Raw genomic sequence first — 18,079 nt, 5'->3', positions numbered from 1 at the left:
AAGATCATTGGGGGTCTGGAGCATCTCTCTTATGAGGAGAGACTGCAGCAGCTGGGCCTGTTTAGTCTAGAGACCACTGAGAGGGGATCACATGAACGCATATAAATACCTGAAAGGCGGCTGTCAGCTGGGTCGTGCCAGGCTCTTCTCAGTGGTGCCCAGTGACAGAAAGAGGAGCAATGGCTATAAAGTACAACACAAAAGGTTTCACCTCACTGTAAGGAAGAACTTTTTCACATTGAGGATGACAGAGCACGGGAACAGGCTGCCCAGAGAGGTCATGGAGACATTCCACCTGGCCACGTTCCTGTGCCACTTTGTCTACGTGACCCTGCCTTGTCAGGGAAGTTGGACTAGATGATCTCCAGAGGTCCCTACCAACCCTGACAAGTCTGTGGTTTATTGACTTGAGGAGGAGCTGGAGGCGGCAGCGGGCAAGGTCCTATCGTACCCCGCCTGGCCGAGCCTGCGCCCGAATTCCCAGCAGCTTCCCGGTAGGGCCGTGCCCGCAAGGGCTGGGTTCCACACTCCACCTACCTGCCTGCAGGAAAAAACGTTAGACTCTCATCCCAGTCTTCAAACACTTTTGCATATGTTCAGTCCTGGGATGCCACTGATAATATAAATTGTATTTTACCTATAATGTATATGTAATGCAAAATGACAGGAAAATGAAGCATTTGCAAGACTGAATGCTTCCATAAATATTTTAATGTTTCATATTTCTTTTGTCTTTGGAAAAAGTAGCAAAGGTTCATACAGACTTTATAGCTACCCTAGGAAGTGATGGTGAAAAAATTGATAGATTTTTTTTTTCATTCATTTGCAGAATCTAGTGTTTTCTCTCCACAATTACCAGATTTTCTCAAGTAGATCTTAGGTAATTTTGTTTCTTCTTCAGAGGCCAGAGGTACTTATATTTCATCGTTTAATTTTTTCTGTCTGACACCACTTGTTGAAAGATGTTTGCAACAAAGCAAACATAAGACCAGGTCTGTTTGTTGTCTGTTAGCAGATAAAAGCAAAACTGACTTTTCTGCTGGGACTGGTGTCATGGTGTATGCCATGGGCCGACAGCTCCTATAGGTAAATCTATGCAGCAGATCTTGGCCAAGAAGTACAGTAAAAAACTAAGAGAGGGTGGGGTCAAGCTAAATCATTAGAAAAAATGAGAGAACATAGTCCACCAAGTAATGCTGCTGTATTCAGTGTGTGTCTCCCTTACAGAGATGAACAATAGGAACTGTTGCATGTATTTTATTTGGTTGGATTTGACATTTTGGTTTTAATTTCTGGTTCTCACTCTTTTTTTTTTATTTTTTTATTTTTTTAATTTTTATTTTTTCTTTTTCTTTTTTTCTTTAGTGGTTAATTACTGGTGGTTTGGGGGTTGAAAGACAAGGAGAAGTTAAGAGTGTCTGATGTTGGTGTACCTGGGACCCTATAGTTTGAATACCATCAAGCCTCATCAGTTCCTCAGACTGTGGTCAAAGCAGTAAGCAGGAGATTATTCCTGTTCAATAAATGTGCTGTCGAATGCCAGCAATTACAAAGACTAGATAGGTAGTTTTAACAATACTAAGCAGAGAAATTAAACTATCATAGTCATCATTATGTGCTTTTCATTTGGGTATGGATATAGAAGCATATTTTCATTCTAGGAAACAAAAAAGAAGTGAAAGAAAATCTTGTATGGTTTAAGTGTATTTTGCTTATACTTATCTCTCTGGGTATAATAGCATGATAATGGTTTTGATCATGTAATTTTTATTTTTTTCCCCTACTAAGCTATAACACTGCTCATTTGCTTATATTTTTCCTAAACTTCTTGATTTGGAGATGCTCTGGTTGTGATTTGTGCATATTTCAATTGTGTCATCTAGTGCCAGAATGTAGCAATCTTTTAACAACTCTCTGCAAATTCACATATGAAGCCTACAGATTCATGTATCTAAGGGAAAATGCAGACAGTAATATAAAACTTCTGTTTTGCAAACCAGCAGGTTGCTCTTGGAACACACTTTCTCTGAGACCTGGATCAATAAAGAATGCATTTTAAGATTGTAACTATTTTCTGTGTTTTCTATGGCTTTAATTTGCCTGGCAGAAATAATTTCCTATTCCATGAATGTGATCCTATATGACTCTTCTTCTTAAAGATTCTGAAGTTGCCAGGAGAACAACATTGACATGCCAGGGCACAGAGCTGGGCTTTATTATAACTGTCTGGGAAATATCCAATACCTGTTTTAAATACTATTATTTTCTAAGGAAAAAGCATGATGTATCTCAGCGCTAACTTTCCCCCAGTAACGTTCATGAATGCAACAGGCAGAAGATGGGAAAAGGCTAATACTTCCACCATATACATTTCTGGGAACAAGGACTGCAGGGATGGTCTGTCAGATAATTTTCCTGGTTTTACAATTTTCTTTGCACTCCAATACCATAATGATGAATGTAACTACATTTCTCCAAACATTAGATATGTAGATTATATAGGTGATTTAAAAGCCCATCCTCAGATGGAAGGTATCATAATTTAGCAATCTGAAAATTTGTTTCCAGTAAAGCTGTTATTTAATAAACAGTTCTTCTGTTTAAACTTTTCAAGCAATTACTTGAGACTAGCTTCCAGTTAAATTCTTCTAGTTTTGCTGTTTTCTCAGTGCTTTATATGTTAGAAGAAATGACACTGTGCTTTTAAGATCTTTTCCTGTAAATATAATCTGAAGTGTGATATAAATATAAGGAGTCTGTCTTGCTTCAAAGTGGCTTAACACAGTAATTTAGTTTTAAAAAAGCATTTCAGTTTGAGAAGGGAATAACATTTGCCTTTTTGTATCCAGTTGAATAAAACAAAGAAATGTTACATGAAATGTCTTGTGGCAGGTCCAATAAAAACCCAGAAGGGAATTTGGGTGCAGAGATCAAAAGTTGTAAGTCTGGAGGCATTACTGATTATCTGCTTACCAGATAAGCATATACATGATTTTCTATTGTACTTTAATTCTTTTGCTTTTTACTCTCTCAGTTTTCAGATGCTGTAAGCGTTAATATTGACACAGTAATTTTGATAATTGTTTCATGCTTCATCCATTCTAAATCTAGAACTAAACTTCACTGTATTTCATTCTACAGAGAGGCTTATTATGTTAGGAAGTTTCAGACCATGCATGAAATAGAGGCTGATTTAAGAACCTTGTAAAGTTTGGTAACAGCTATTGCCTTTTTAAAAGAATATAGAAAGAAGACGCTCTGCCCCACTTTTTCTGTAAAACCTGAGTAGATATTGAACCTTCCCCCAAGTCAGAATACAAAGTCTTAAGATTTCATCAGCATGATGGAAATCAAACTACAGCTTCCATCTGTTAGGACTGTGGACTAGCTACCAGACTTTGACTACATTGTATTAACTATGCTTTTAAAGTAGTTCCACTGTACAGAAAAGAAAAAGTGCTCACTGAAGCAGTGACAGAGTGGATCTGTCTACATGGCTATGCAGTCTCAAGGCCTACATTGGCCAGATGTTGGGTAAACTTATACAGATGAGAGCTTGTTATCCAAAGAACCCTTAACACAGGCTATAGTCATGCTCTTTCTTGTTCTCCCTGACTGTCCCTGTGACTTTTCAGTTCTTGAAAGAGTGGCAAAGCAAAATGCTAGAAAAATGTGGTGTAGCTTGATGATTATGACACTTGCTGGGAAAATCAAATCTTCCTTCAACCAGAAGAGGAACTTGAACTTGTCCATTTGTGGGCAGTTTTAGGAGCATAAAGAGAAGGGGAGAAAACAATAAAAGAAAAACCTCTTCTGTAAGGAAAGAGTAAGCTGTGCTCTTTTCTTTGAAATAATTGGGATAAAAGGAGTCTCTGTTTCCTAATAAGCAGAGATATTTTCTACCAAGTATAGGTGATTCAGCTAAGTTGGGAGACAGCTGTTTGCTGACTATCATTTCTTTTTTGCTCAGTATGCTTCATTGCTTGGAGTCTGTTCTGAGTTATGGGACTGCTCCATGACCTCTATGTGCCTTAGGTCCCCTAGCATAGAAACTAAATGTGTCACTTTTAAGTTTCTAAGTCAATTATTGGATATAACTCAGAAATTATATACTGGAGAAGGGAGCTAATTCTTTTATTTCATCTCTGGTTTTCAGTCCCAGTCACAACATGTGTAGTTACAACCTGAAGAAGGTTTCTAATAGACGTAAATTTACTTAGGCAAAAAACTCTACTCAACACCTTCTCAAACACCTACTCAAAATGTATTATAAATTATAAGAAATTAAATGTATGGTATCAGAAAAATACTAAGTAAAACCAGAGATGCACTTCTTGTTCTTTGAAAAGCTTATTGTATAGTAAGTTTCCATACATATTTTATTCATGGAAGAAAAAGGAGCTCCTGGCAAAATTCAAACATGTAAAGGCAGTTTATAGAAGGTGGAAGCAGGGATGGGTAACCTGAGAGGAATACTGAGGCACTGTCTGGCATGCAAAGCCCACTTGTAGTTAAATCTGAGAAAGGATGTCAAAAGAAGCAAGGTAAAGTTCTTGAGTACACAAGTAGCAAAAGGAAGAGTTGGGAAAGTGTGGATATGCTGCTGAATGGGGAAGTGGCCCTGGCGACATGGGACATGCAAGAGGCATTGCCATCTTCACCTCAGACTTTACTAATAAGACTGGCCTTCAGAAATCCCAGATACCAGTGGGAAAGGCTGGAACAAGGAAGACATGTCTTTGGTGGAAGAAGGTGAGGTCAGGGCATGCACAAGCAAACATATGTAAGTCTATAGGTCCTAATGGGAGTTTTCCATAACTGCCAAGAAAGCTGGATGATGACATTGTGTGATGCCATTGTGAGACTAGTTGATAGTTTTGGATTCATCATGGTGACTGGGAGAAGTGCCTGAAGACTGGAGACAAGTAAATGTCACACTTATCTTCAAAAAAAGCAAGAGAAGGAGGACCAAGGACACTACAGGCCACTCACTGTCACCTTTATCCCTGTGGTGCTTGATGGAGCAGCTAATTCCAGAAATCATTTCCAGGCACATAAAGGACAAAGGTAGTCAGCTTGGATTTATCAAGTCATGCTTAACCAACCTGATATGATCCTGAGGCGCATCCATGAGATAACTGGCTTGATAGATGAGAATAGCATCCTCATTACTGGGTGATGGGGCAGAGTGTATCCACAGCAAGCTTGCTGATGATGAAAAACAGGTGGGTGTGACAGACACACCAGAGGGTAATACTGCCAACCTAGAGAGATCTGGACAGGCTGGAGAAACGGGCTGACAGAAACCTCTTCAAATTCAACAGGAATTGCAGAGTCCTGCAGCAGGGGAGGAACAACCCCAGGCACCATTACCTGCTGGGAGCTGAGCTGCTGAAAAGCAACTTTGCAGAAAAAGACATGGTGGTATTGGTGGACACCAAGTTGATAATGCAGTAGCAATTTGCCTTTGCAGCAAAGAAGATATATCCTCGGCAGCAGGTTGAGGGAGGTGATCTTTCCCCTCCATCCACTGATAATGCCTTATTGGAAGTATTGTGTCCAGATCTGGGCTCCCTGGGACAAAAGAAACAAGTATACTTTGATTTGGAACAGCTGTCTACATGTATTTTCCATCTGAAGAGAGAGACCCAAAGTTTGATGTTTCTCCATTAGCTACATGGACTTCATCTAAGTCAATAAGTTATCTTTTTTTTTTTTTTTTTTTTTTTTTTTTTTTTTTTTTTTTGTTGTTGTTGTTGTGAATTATGTCAGAGATCTCTCAATATCCAGAGACAAAATTTTGAAAACTATGGTTATCTAGAAATTTTATGGCAAACAGTTTTTTATTTTGTCATGACAACAGAACAGTTCTTTGAAATAAAAATTTTCTGCAGGAGTTCAAATACTAGAAGTGGAATTTTTGATGACAGTAGAGAACACAAAAAAAAATTTCCATCTCATTAGGACTAAGGCATTTACTAAGGCATGAATTGCAGAAGTGCAATATCTGATGCTGCTTTGCCTAGGTCAGAGTAAAAGACTCTGTATTCCATGGGGAATACTTCCACTCTGGGAGTAGTTAGTTCAATAAAGGATAAAGGCTGTTTCCATCAGGTTTCTTACTTTGAACATTCTTGGTTTTGTTCCAATGCAATGCGAGAGAATTTTTATTTATGCTCTCCAAAAAAAAAAAAACCACAAAAAAACTGTGGAATTGAACTAATTTCCTATATAGCTCTGCTGACAATATAATGTTATGAACACTTGTTTGGCCTCTTTCCAATGCAAGAGAGCTCCAGCAAAGGTTCTGATGTTCTCAGATTTTCCATTAGTAATAATTTACATAAAGATTGTATATGTCTAGAGAAGGATAATTTAAGTACCATCTGGATAGAATCATAGCAACTCTTTTGCTATAATTTGTATTTAATAACTTCAGCCTAAGCTTGAAGAGATGATGTCTAATGCTATTGAAAGAAAGTAGTTACAGTATATGAGATCATGCTTTTATGACTACAGATGCCAAGGAACATTAACAGGTAATTGAATTCTTTATGTGTCTGTTCATAATCCAGTATCCTGTGATACTTGCCACCCACATCTGAGAAAAGCAAACCTGTAAAGTTTTAGGAAAAGGGCTCTGATGATCAGACTTTCTGCATACCAGACTCCTTTCAGAGTCATCAAAAAAATTTTCTGGCTTGGTTCTGCAAGCACAATTTTTTTCTATTAAATGGACTGAAGTTGTCATTAGGGTCATAGGTCTCCAAGCTGTCACTTTGATAGATCAGACTCTTGCTTTTTCTACTGATCAAAACTACTGTTAGCCCAGCCAAAAAGGTACCCATTTGTAGATCTTACTCTGTAACTTACAGGTAGATAGATCAGAACTTTGATAGATCAGACTCTTGCTTTTTCTACTGATCAAAACTACTGTTAGCCCAGCCAAAAAGGTACCCATTTGTAGATCTTACTCTGTAACTTACAGGTTGTCAAAGGACTAGTCTCAGGGGATATGATTTATAGTTTCAGATGGTATATGTGAAGAAAAATTAATATTAGGACAGTTATCTGAACTACAGTAAGTAAACTCCCTGCTTGGGCTTGCCAATTCTGTTTTTATCAGTCCTGGAAGACTTTCTACTGCATTCTAATCCTTCTTCATATAACAGTGTCATAATGTAATATGGCCTTGATATGAATCTAGCATTTGCTGCCTCTATTGAAATACAAGTTTAGGCTCTGATCCAGCAGATGGGTATGCTAGTTGAGAGTCATAAGTCAGCCACAGAAATAATTTTCCTACATCTATGCCTTCATTTAAAATGAAAATATGTGGCATATAATTCACTTTGGCCATTTTATTCTGCTGTTTGACTTGGAGGCTTTTGGTGTAGAGGTTTTCTAGCTCTGAAACAGGTGAAAAGCATGGCTCGATAGGCAGGACTACAGCTGATGTCTCAAGAATCAGAGCAAACTGCTTTTTCAACCAATAAAAACATTTTTCAGAAGTTTTCAGAAAATCTGATTTTATTTCCTGTGACAAAGAGGTTACAGAGGCATAAGTTCAGGCAGATGGTTATATTTGCTTACTGAATTTGGTCTTTCTTAGGGCTTGTCGTACAAGTAGTTTGCCTATGCTTTTAGCTTTACACAGCCACATGGTGCAATTGACTTTAGGTGGTATAATGACTTGCATACCATTAAAAAAATGCATTTTGGGGAGAAATAAAAACATTTTCATGTTATTAAAAAAAATATTCAGTAAAGGTGGCTGTGTAGCTGAGGAGCAATGAGAGAAGACATCTGGTCCTATCTAACATCCATTTCTGGCTAAAGCAGCAGTTCTGATTTTTCCTTCTTCCTTCATTTCTGCCCTTTGTCCAGTCTAATGACCTTACTTGTGCCATCTCTGGTTCTTACCTGATTCCTTGATTAGCCAGTTCAACTCTGTAACCAGAAGAAATGTATTAATCTTGTGGTTATTTAATTTTCTGTCCTCTTAGTGATCTGAATTTAGAGACCTTAACTGGCTGTGGGAGAAATCAAACACGAGAGAGAGCAGAAGGAGAGGAGCATGATGGTGTAGTTGGTCACTTCAAAGTGAGGGAGACCAATAATGGGAGAAATCATTGCAGAAGCAGAATGGGGAGGACTGTTAAATACAGCTGTGAGACAGCTTTACGACAAAATTATGTCCAGAAGGGATTATGGATTAGCCCTCGAAGATGAATTGGTGGAGGCAAGCATTGTTCAGAAGACACTCTAGAATTCCTGTCTTCTAGACAGTATCATGGGGAAGCTGTCTGTTGTACATACCACAGACCAAGAAACAAGTTTGATTCCCAAAGATTACCAGCATGTTTGCACATCTTGAACTACAGTACTGTCTAGATTCTGTCTTGTTCAGTAGGTAAAATTACAACAGTATGTAAGCTAAGAACTGAAAACTCTATCATTCACTGGTTCAAGCATTTAGTACTAATGAGCAATGGCTATATTGTGTCTCAAAAGCTGTTGGATAGATTATGATGCACGAGTGCTGAGGAAAACAGAAACTGTTAAAGTTGTTTTCATTTTCAGTTTTTCACTTCTTCATTGCCTGTATGGTATATTTCTCCTTTTCTCTGTATAGTAGGCATGAAACATTACAACACAATTTATCACAGCTTTTTTTATGTATTCAACAACTGTACTCCTTTACTGGTAAAGACTAAAGGATTCACAAAACATTATTAAAAATAAACTGTATGAACAACATGGTTCATCAGATTAGAGCTTTTAATATATTTTTCGCTTTCTTCTCCATGTATGCCTTTTTTCTATGCTTTGCTGCTCTGTTATTTGGTTTCCATCTTCTTCCCACTCCCTTATTTGGAGTGACTGAAGTCTTAGTTTACTTTTCTCATCCATGTTTTGCCTTCCATTCTCAAAAAGAATATTTTAATATAGCTTGATAGCATCTTGTATTTGTCTGTTACTAAGGCAATATATACAAAAAGGTACATAAGAAAAGAAAATCAGAATTCAGTGTGCCCATGTATGTACCTGCCTCTCAAATGCTTTTTTCATTAATTTTGTTGCTTGTTTTTCCACCAGTGACAAAATACAATACCAAGAGCCAAGGCTAGCCAATGCTTCCTGGTACAGGGTCTATTTTCAGCTTGTTATAACTTTATCAAGGATCAGCCATTTTGAGATGAAAACTTTACTGCTTCACATCCTACTCAGAATAGCATAATTATTCCATTCTTCTTCTAAAATTTGTTGACTGTTTTTGTTTTTTTTTTTTTTTTTTTTTTTTTTTTTTTTGTTTGTTTTGTTTTGTTTTGTTTTTGTTTGCTTGTTTTGGTGGATGTGGAACATTAGAGGAGAGAAAGAAGTTGATTTGATTACCTGTTAATGCCAGATAATGAAGGTGTTTCCTAGAACATGAATAGTGAAGACTATTTTGCCTTCTTTTGCCAGAGCTAACAATTCTTGTGCCTGTTTCCCTGAAAATTTTTCTGACAGATGGAGTCTCATTTTGGAGGCATTTTGAATAGAAGTCAGTGGCTATATTCAGCAAACAACCTAAATGCATGTACTGATCTGTTCTTGGATAGTCTTGTGTTTAGGGCCTTCAGCTGTTCTTGAAGTATGGGACAGCCTTGTCTAACACTTTTTATTTTTTTACCGAATCTCCCACACAAATCCTGTAACCTCAAAGGTAATGAAACAATCTGTCTCACCATGTTCGTATTTAAAATATTTTGTATGGAACAGAACAGTTTTGACAAGAAATATTCTTTTTCTAATATATCCCTTTCTGTGCAGAATCCCTGCTGTGAAGGAGCAACCCCTGCTTTGGGATAATTACCAATTCCATTTAATGTGGAATAATTGTGAATGTAGTCACACTTAGAATATATAAACTGGGCGATTTCTATATTCCCTGTCAACTTTATTATACACTAGTGGATAAAGTTAGGGAAGAAAAGATACCTTTCTTTCCTGGTTTTGTAACCCCTGAAAATGGCTGGTTTTGTTTGGGTTTTTTAATAAAGCCTATTTGTCATATTCAGCACACCATCATAGATGCCATTACAAAATGTAAAATTGCTTTTTTGTTAAATTGATTATTCCCTCCAAAAGTGCATCCAACTGTAATTCTAATATTTCTAATCTGCTCAATGAATAGTTGAATTTTTGCAGAAAATATGTCTGGGATTTCTCTTTTAATGTTTATTAAAGAACAGATGAATTTAATTACAACTGTATAATTCTTATGATACGATTATTATGATTATTAGTGAGAGATGCCTCTGCTTAAATTAAGATGCAAGTAAGACCATATGCCAAAGCCAATAGTACAGATTTTATTTAATTGCAAATGTGAAATCGAGAAAGAGAGAAAGAAATAGGAAAGAGAGTGTGAGAGGGAGAATGAGAGTGAGAGACAACTTAGATAGAAAGAGTCACCACTGCTGTGGATTCAGTGGCGTCCTTTTCACCCTGAGCCTGTAGGTGTTGGGGTCCCATGAAACACAGAGTTCTGTGGATTAGTATAGTTCAGGTACAGGTGGGAATGGCCAAGAGCCTCCCCTGAGGTGGGGGATGTTTTAGGCTGTCTTTTGCAACAATGAATCTGTTGCAAGGTGTGAATCAAGTGCAATCCTCTGGTGGAAGGCCTCAGGAATGAGTAAGGGACACACTCTTCTGGTCTTTGGTAGCTTGTGACACCTTCTGGACATGACAGCTGCCTCTCATATGTGAGCAGCTGAATGTCCTGTGAAAATGTGACCTTCTAGGGGGATGGGAGGGAGAGTTTTATAACTGGGCCAGTTTCTGTAAGAGAAGACAACTGGCATAGTAAAAAGCATCATTCTGTATCCGCTTGGTCTGCTTCTTATCTGGCCCAAATCTCAGCTCTTAGCCTTTGGCAGTGGATGTTCACCCTGTTTTATGCAGACCAGAGGCTTTGTCACCACCTCCCCAAAAACTCCCCTCCTGCTCCGCTTTGGTTTGTGGGAGGAGACATGCAAACCTGGCCTCAGCAAAAGAGTCTATGGGCTGTTGCCTGCCGCAGCCTTGTTTGCTCCTCCTTAGAGCTGAGATACTTGGACAATAGTATGACCTTTATGTTATCTCGAGTTCCTGTCAGGCAGCTTAACTCACTGTCCAGTTTCCTGAAATCAGAAGGCATATATTTGGAGGGTTGAGCTTCAGTGGTTGTAGATGAGCAGTTTCTTTTTTGCACAGTTTGATGTAGTGGCCAAAGTCCTTTGGTGATCTTAACAGTGTTTAAGATGATTATAATTTTTAAGTCTCTTATAATAATATTAACCTTGTCAATACCATGTAGTTTAGCAACCAATACCTGTCAATACCATGTAGTTTAGCAACCATTCACCCTGAAGTAACCTGAAAAGGATACATGACTGAATTATGCATTGGGGATAAAAATTTCAGAAGTAGAGTCAGCTAATTTAATCTCTTGAAAAATCTGATTTTTCTATATCTCAGTATTCATGTCTAAAATATGAAAAATAAGTCTTCCTTAAATCCTTATGACATTTGAAAAAAAAAATGTATTTAAAACATCAAGAATCCAAGAGCTTCATATGCACCTAGGGACAAACTTCATTAATACCTGAAATAGACACCTTGCTCTGGAGCAATTAGAGACTCAGTTTCAACATCTTATTATTTTTAATAATAAGACTTTAGTTAAGTCAAATAACTTATATTTATTAATTTCTTATGAATTACCTTATCTTTCCTATTGAGGGGATGCCTTGTTTAAACCAGATAATTCATTTAAGATTTTGATCCACTGAAATTATTAAGAGAAGTTTTTCTGTTACCAGGGTGCCTTGCATCTGATGGCCAGCTACATCAAACAACAACAAATTGTTTTATCAAGTGTTGCTATGTTTTTAAAGGCCTGCTCAGCCCTGAAAATAAAAATTCTACTGCTTTTGGCAGGAGAATGCTGAATTTTCCTTTAAATTCAATTTGCAATTCAAATCATGTCTTCAAAACAGGATTATCAAACATCAGGTTCATGCAGGATTCCTAAAACATCTTAATGCAAGTTGGCAGTCGCTTATCACACATTATTAAGCAGTTTTCAGAAATCACAATGTTGTCACTGTAATTAGAAGCCTCTTTATATTGTACTACATAAGTGGCTTATTAATCTGAAAAGAAAGTTATTAATAGAAGGGTCTTAATTGCTATAATTACATTAAAACTAGTCTTGCTATAAAGCCTGGGAAAGCTCTAGCTGCTTTACAGACTTCTGTGTCTTTGGATGATCATTATGAAATGCCAGTGATTTTAAATTAGCTTTCAGAGATAATTATTATTTAAATTGTAAACTCTGCATTGCTCTGTGTAGTATAGCCTGAAAATACCTTCTGCTTTGAGATTCTACTATAGCTAAGGATAAAATTCTACCAAGACTGCCATCACAATTTCAGGTTTTTTTTTTTTTTTTTTTTTTTTTTTTTTTTTTTTTTTTTGTTTTTTTTTTTTTTTTTTGTGTTAGGTTTTTTTTTGGTTTTTTTTTTTTTGGAGTGTTAATTAAAGATTTTCTTTTCTTTTTTCAAGGGTAAATGAACCTGGTTTGTAGCAGATCATCCAACTATGGTGTAATCTTAGAATTACACGGATTGTAATCTTGGCATACTTCAGGGGTCAGCAAAGGGAAAATTATACTGTTCTCAAAATAACTATTTTTGCAAGTATTTTTAAGGTTCTCACCTATAAAGAAAGTTAGAATTGAATTTGGAAAGCCAGATCAGATTTCCAGAGCTGCTGCTGAGTGGATTAGAGTGGGATTTGCAGTTATGTCCACTCTCATTCATAGAGACATTACCCACTATTTGTCACAGCATACAATTGATGGAGGGGAAAAGAGTATTTCACAGAATCATTTAGATTGGAAAGGTGCTCATGCTCATCTACTCAAGCCTCCTGGCCAGAGGATCAACAATCAGACAGTATTGCTCAGGGCTTTGTCCTCTTGGGTCTTGAACATCTCCAAGGATAGAGTTCATGCAGCTCCTCTGGACAACCTGCTCCAGTGCTTAATTATAATATTTTCCTTGTATAGTCAGGATATCCCATCTTTAGAGTTTATGGGCACTGTTTCCATTTTCCTACTGCACCTTAGGAAAGAGCCTGACTCTGTCTTCTTGATGGTCCCTAAGTTCCACTGCAGCTGCCTCTTCTGAACAAGATAAACTCAGCTCCCTCAGCCTTTTTTTCAGGCAAATGCTCCAGTCATTGATGATCTTTGCTGAAGTCTCACCAGCTGGTGTACCAGCTGGTCTTTAATGTACTGAGGAGCCCCAAACTGAATGTGGGGATCCCCTCTAAGAGTGGTTTAGCAAGGATTGATCACTTCCCTTTTCTTAGTAGCTGCAGTCTTTTTTGTCCTTTACAAACCAGTATGCAATTAGCCTGAAGAATCACACATGTGTTTTTTAACCCATTGTTGTGGTTTAACCCCAGGTTGCAGCTAAGCCCCATAGAGTCGCTCACTCACTCCCCCTCAGTGCTGGGGAGAGAATCAGAAGGGTAAAACTGAAGAAAACTCAGGAGTGAAATAAAAGCAATATAATAAATAAGATAGACAAAGGAAAAAAGAAGTAAGGAAAAAACCCAAACAAAGAGAAAGAAAAATAAAATCCAAGATTTTTTTCTTGGCAATATAAAAGAAAACAATTCCTCACCACCAACCGACCAATGCCCAGCAAGGCCCCACCAACCTCCCTCCCTGAATTTTGGTGCTGAGCACCACATCCTATGATCTGGAATATATTTGTGATCAGTAGATGTCCTCTGTCCTGGTTGTCTTCCCTTCAAGCATCTGTGCACCCCCCGCCTCCTCACTGGAAGAGGGAATGTCAGGAGCAGAATCAGCTTTGGCTCAGTGTAACCCCTGCTCAGCAGTAACTAAAGAAGCCCTGCATTGCCAACACTGTTTTCAGCACAAATCCAAAACACTGTTGCTGTGGAGAAAATTTACTCTTACCCAGCCAAAATGAGTGGAAACCTCCAGTAGTTCATCTATGTAGATAGCAATATAGTGCAAGAAAGCTGTGGAACATCTCAAGGCCTTGCTAAAGAAAAGACAGGTAACATCCACTATCCTCCTCACATCCACAAATATTCTTTCATCATAAAAGGCATTTGGCACTGGATATATTAACTATGATATATTAACTATGATTCTTGGTATAATCATGCTGCCTATTCCAAATCACCTCCTTTGTCTTCTTGTGCCTAGAAACAGCTTTCAAAAGAACATATTCTTTGATATTCCCAGGGACAAAATCGTGTCTAACCAGACTGCTGTTCCTCAGATCAATAAGATCTTAAGCTAAATGCAATATTAACTTTCTCCAGTCATCAGAACATCTGATTTCTAGTCTTCCAAAAATAGTGCAAAGCAGCTTTACAGTGGTGATGGCAAGCAGTCAGATGCATATCACCTGATCCTGTGGATCTGTATGGTTAAATATTTCTTAAAGATACTTGATGCTATTAATTTCCAGTGTGTGTGGTTCTCTTAAATTCTCTCTCTGAGGAGAGAGGCCTTGGTGAAAGATGGGTGAAGCTCCTGGCCAGGGGCAGACTGGGGCAAAGAAGGCATTGAATAACTCACCACCCCTTCATGTCCAGGCAATGTTTCTATATTCTTAGTAACTTGCCCTTGATTATTTTTAACACTGGCTCTTAGCTGTGTTCCCTGTTTAGGAAGTGTAGTCTCTTGAAACATCTGCTCATTTTCCTGGGTATTAGGATAATTCTGGTTTTGCACTTGAAGGTTTCCCTTAAGGAAAGTCTCTTAAACTTTTTACTTTCAGAAATTCCTCCCACAGGATCCCATGTATCAGTTCCTCGAGGAAGGCAAATCTTACTCTTCTCATTATGAGGTCTGTATATTCAGCTTTCTCCTTCTCCTTTGGGATTTTGAACTCCACTGTTTCCTAGTCCCTACAGCCAAGCCTGCCATCGATTATCACACTGCCAAGCAGTTCTTGTTCAAGATCAGCGTTGGTCTTTCTAAAATACGTGGCAGTAAGTTTTCCCTGACACCCTCCAGATGCCTCCTAGATTTTCAGCCTGCTGTGTCACCCCTTCAGAAGATGTAAGAGAAGATAAAGTCCCCCATAAGAGCCAGAGTCTGATTTGAGTTGCTTAAAAAACTTCACAGAAGCTTAGTTCACTTCCTGACTACAGTGCTCTTCAGTGGTCTCTTCTCTGACCCTGACTCATGCGTTTTCACCCAGTCTGTCTCTTATTCCAAAGCAACACTCAAACTGCTCCTTCCTGTATTCAGCAATGCCCTCTCCTCTGCCTCTCTTTTCTAGAGAGCTAGTGTCCATCCGTCAGTGATGTCCTTTTGAATCCACAAGAGCTGAAAAACTCATAACATGAGTTCTGCTGAATCTGTACTTGGCTGCTAGCTTACAGTAGCATCGACAATAGGTTGTGTAGCTCAGACTGCATCAAGAAGCAGTGAAGGCTGCTGTATGGAAATAAATGTTACAGGACTGCACATACAGCTGATAAAAAAAAGAAATATTGGAGGGACCATTCTCAAAACCTTCATACAAACCACTGATGCATCAATATGACTCTGCTTCTGAGTAAGCAGCTGAAGCTGGCTTTTAAACTATTGCTGTGACTAGTAACTGTGTGTAAGTGAACTGTGTGAAGGAAATGTACTGTGTGAATAGTTAACTTCTGTTAATAACAATAGCTTAATTAAAAAATGCTCTAATAAATATTGACTGTGATCTACATCTGCCTCTGAATTGTTCCTCCATCATGGAAAAAGGAATTTGCAACATGGTCATAGAAACTAAAGAACTAGTCATGACACCAGCCATGCAACCACCTGGTAAATTAAGAGTATGTTCAATCCTACCTGGCCTTTCCCTTTCACCTGTAGGATTGTGGAAAATTCTTCTTGAATTCCCATGTCCATCATCTCTGCCAGTTCAGCAAAGTAAGTCCTCTAGGGTTGCTTCAGGTCTCCCTCAGTACCCATGTGGATAAACAATGAGAATTATTAGTCTGAGGACACAATGAGCCCCAGCAGTTTCTCCACAATGTCCTTTATCAACAAAGCAAAGAGGAAACTCTATGACAGCAGCTCCATCCCTTATGCAAGGGGGTCTCCAACCACTATCAGATACTATTTCATCTTGGTACTAATCCATATTGCAGGCTCCTGATTCTCCCCAGTGGAGCTTGTGCCCATTTTTTGCCTCTCAGGGCACTCTAAGCTCAGATCTGAAGGCACAGGAGGACCCATTCTGTTGGTGTCAGAAGGTATAAGCTTACAGTTCAAGCATAACTTCATGCCATACTTACTCATTGTGTGGCTCAAGCTGTTGCCTCTGTCGGCTGTCAGGAAGACCCAATGCTCTTTTCTTCCTTCTCCATGATAGTGTGGAGTCACCTCACCTCACCTCACAGCTCCTTCACCTGGCAGCCTCAACAATGCACACGTCCCACAGATGAGACCACCATTAACCCCAGCCCAGATCCCTTTCAGCCTGTCACCTGGCCACTTGTCCACTTCTCTCCAGACTGTCATCAGGGTTGAGGTATTTTGTGTGCTCTCTCCATCTGGTGGTAGAGACTGCACCACACAGCACATCACCAGCACTGCTGCGCCGTTCCATGCAACCAGGAGCATTTTTTTAAGGGTCTCTAAACAAGCTGCTCTACTAACTACCAAACTCTCTGCTGAATTTCTAGTCAGCAGCTAAATATGTATCCCCACCATGGATGAACAGTAGATTTCTCCTGGATCAACAGAAAACTAGTGACTAAAGAGGCAGGAAATATCTGAACCAGTCTAGAAAAAACCTCAGTCAGAAAGACACTGTTTTCTGTGGGTGTTTATAGAAGTGACAAGAAGCAGAATCTGAAAAAAAATAATAAACAGAGCCAACCCCAAACCAGAAGTAACTAAAAGACCAAATGTAGGTTACTGGTGAGAGCTACAATGTGAGTGGGGTAACAGCAGTGCTGGTGGTAACAATACCTACCTTTACTACAGGTCATTGCTCAGTAGAAATCTGTCCAAGCATCATTATTGTTCCGGTGTCAACACAGGTTGTAGGGTAGTCTACAACTTCCTAGTTATAACAATTGTAACTGTAATAATAACAGTTGTCTGTTATTATTGAGAGCTTTTTATAATTCAATTTTCCATGTGTAGGAGTTAAATGTTTGAGTCACCGTAGGAGGATGGATTGTAGGAGAATAGAGATAGTGCTGAAGGCAATCTCACCCCTGAGGAGTTGCAGCTGTACTAATTATCAAAGAGTAGGAACAGCCCTGCCCTTAATAGGGCAGCTGTGTCCAATAGGGATTGTCCAATAAGGATGGGTGTTATAAAAGAATGGGTTAGCTGGTTGAGAGAGGGTTGGGGTGAGTTGGTTGGGCTGCTGTGAGGAGCAAGGGTTAAGTGGTTGTTCTAGGGACAGAAAGGGTCAGGTAATTCTGATAGGGACAGGTAGGAGTCAGCCAGCTGTGTGGAAGGAAGAGAAAAGGAGTCAGTGTTGAGAGAAGCTGCCCCTGGGAACTCACAGAGAGATGGTATGAAAGTCTTACAGTAAGATAACAAACTGGTGATGACAGTCAGTTCCCATTCACCATTGATTGGTGCCAAGCACTGATGTCAACAACTGGTGGCCCATGTGGGGATGGATCCTGACAAGTCACAGCTAGTCTCTCTGAGCTGTCTTTAAAGTCTATGGAAAGAAATAAGTACTACTAGTGTGTGCTTCATCTGGCTTACTCACACACCAGACTTAGGATGATGTGATTCATCCTTTAGAGATAGAAATTTTTATCTTTCCTATATAGTTAATCATGCTGCTTCTTGTCAGATCACCATTTGTGTGGTGAGTATTTGCAGCCTTTAGACCAGAATAATTTAATTCCTTCTCACAGAATCACAGAATAGCTGAGATTGGAAGGGTCTCTGGATATTTGCTGGAGCCAAGCAAAGGTGGCAGGAGGAATATATGAATGCACATCTCCACTGGAGTAACAATTAAATAAG

This window comes from Vidua macroura, chromosome 5, assembly GCF_024509145.1.
Source record: "Vidua macroura isolate BioBank_ID:100142 chromosome 5, ASM2450914v1, whole genome shotgun sequence".
NCBI classification, from domain to species: domain Eukaryota; kingdom Metazoa; phylum Chordata; class Aves; order Passeriformes; family Viduidae; genus Vidua; species Vidua macroura.
The sequence above is the reverse complement of the archived record's forward strand: the minus strand, read 5'-3'. Positions refer to the sequence as shown.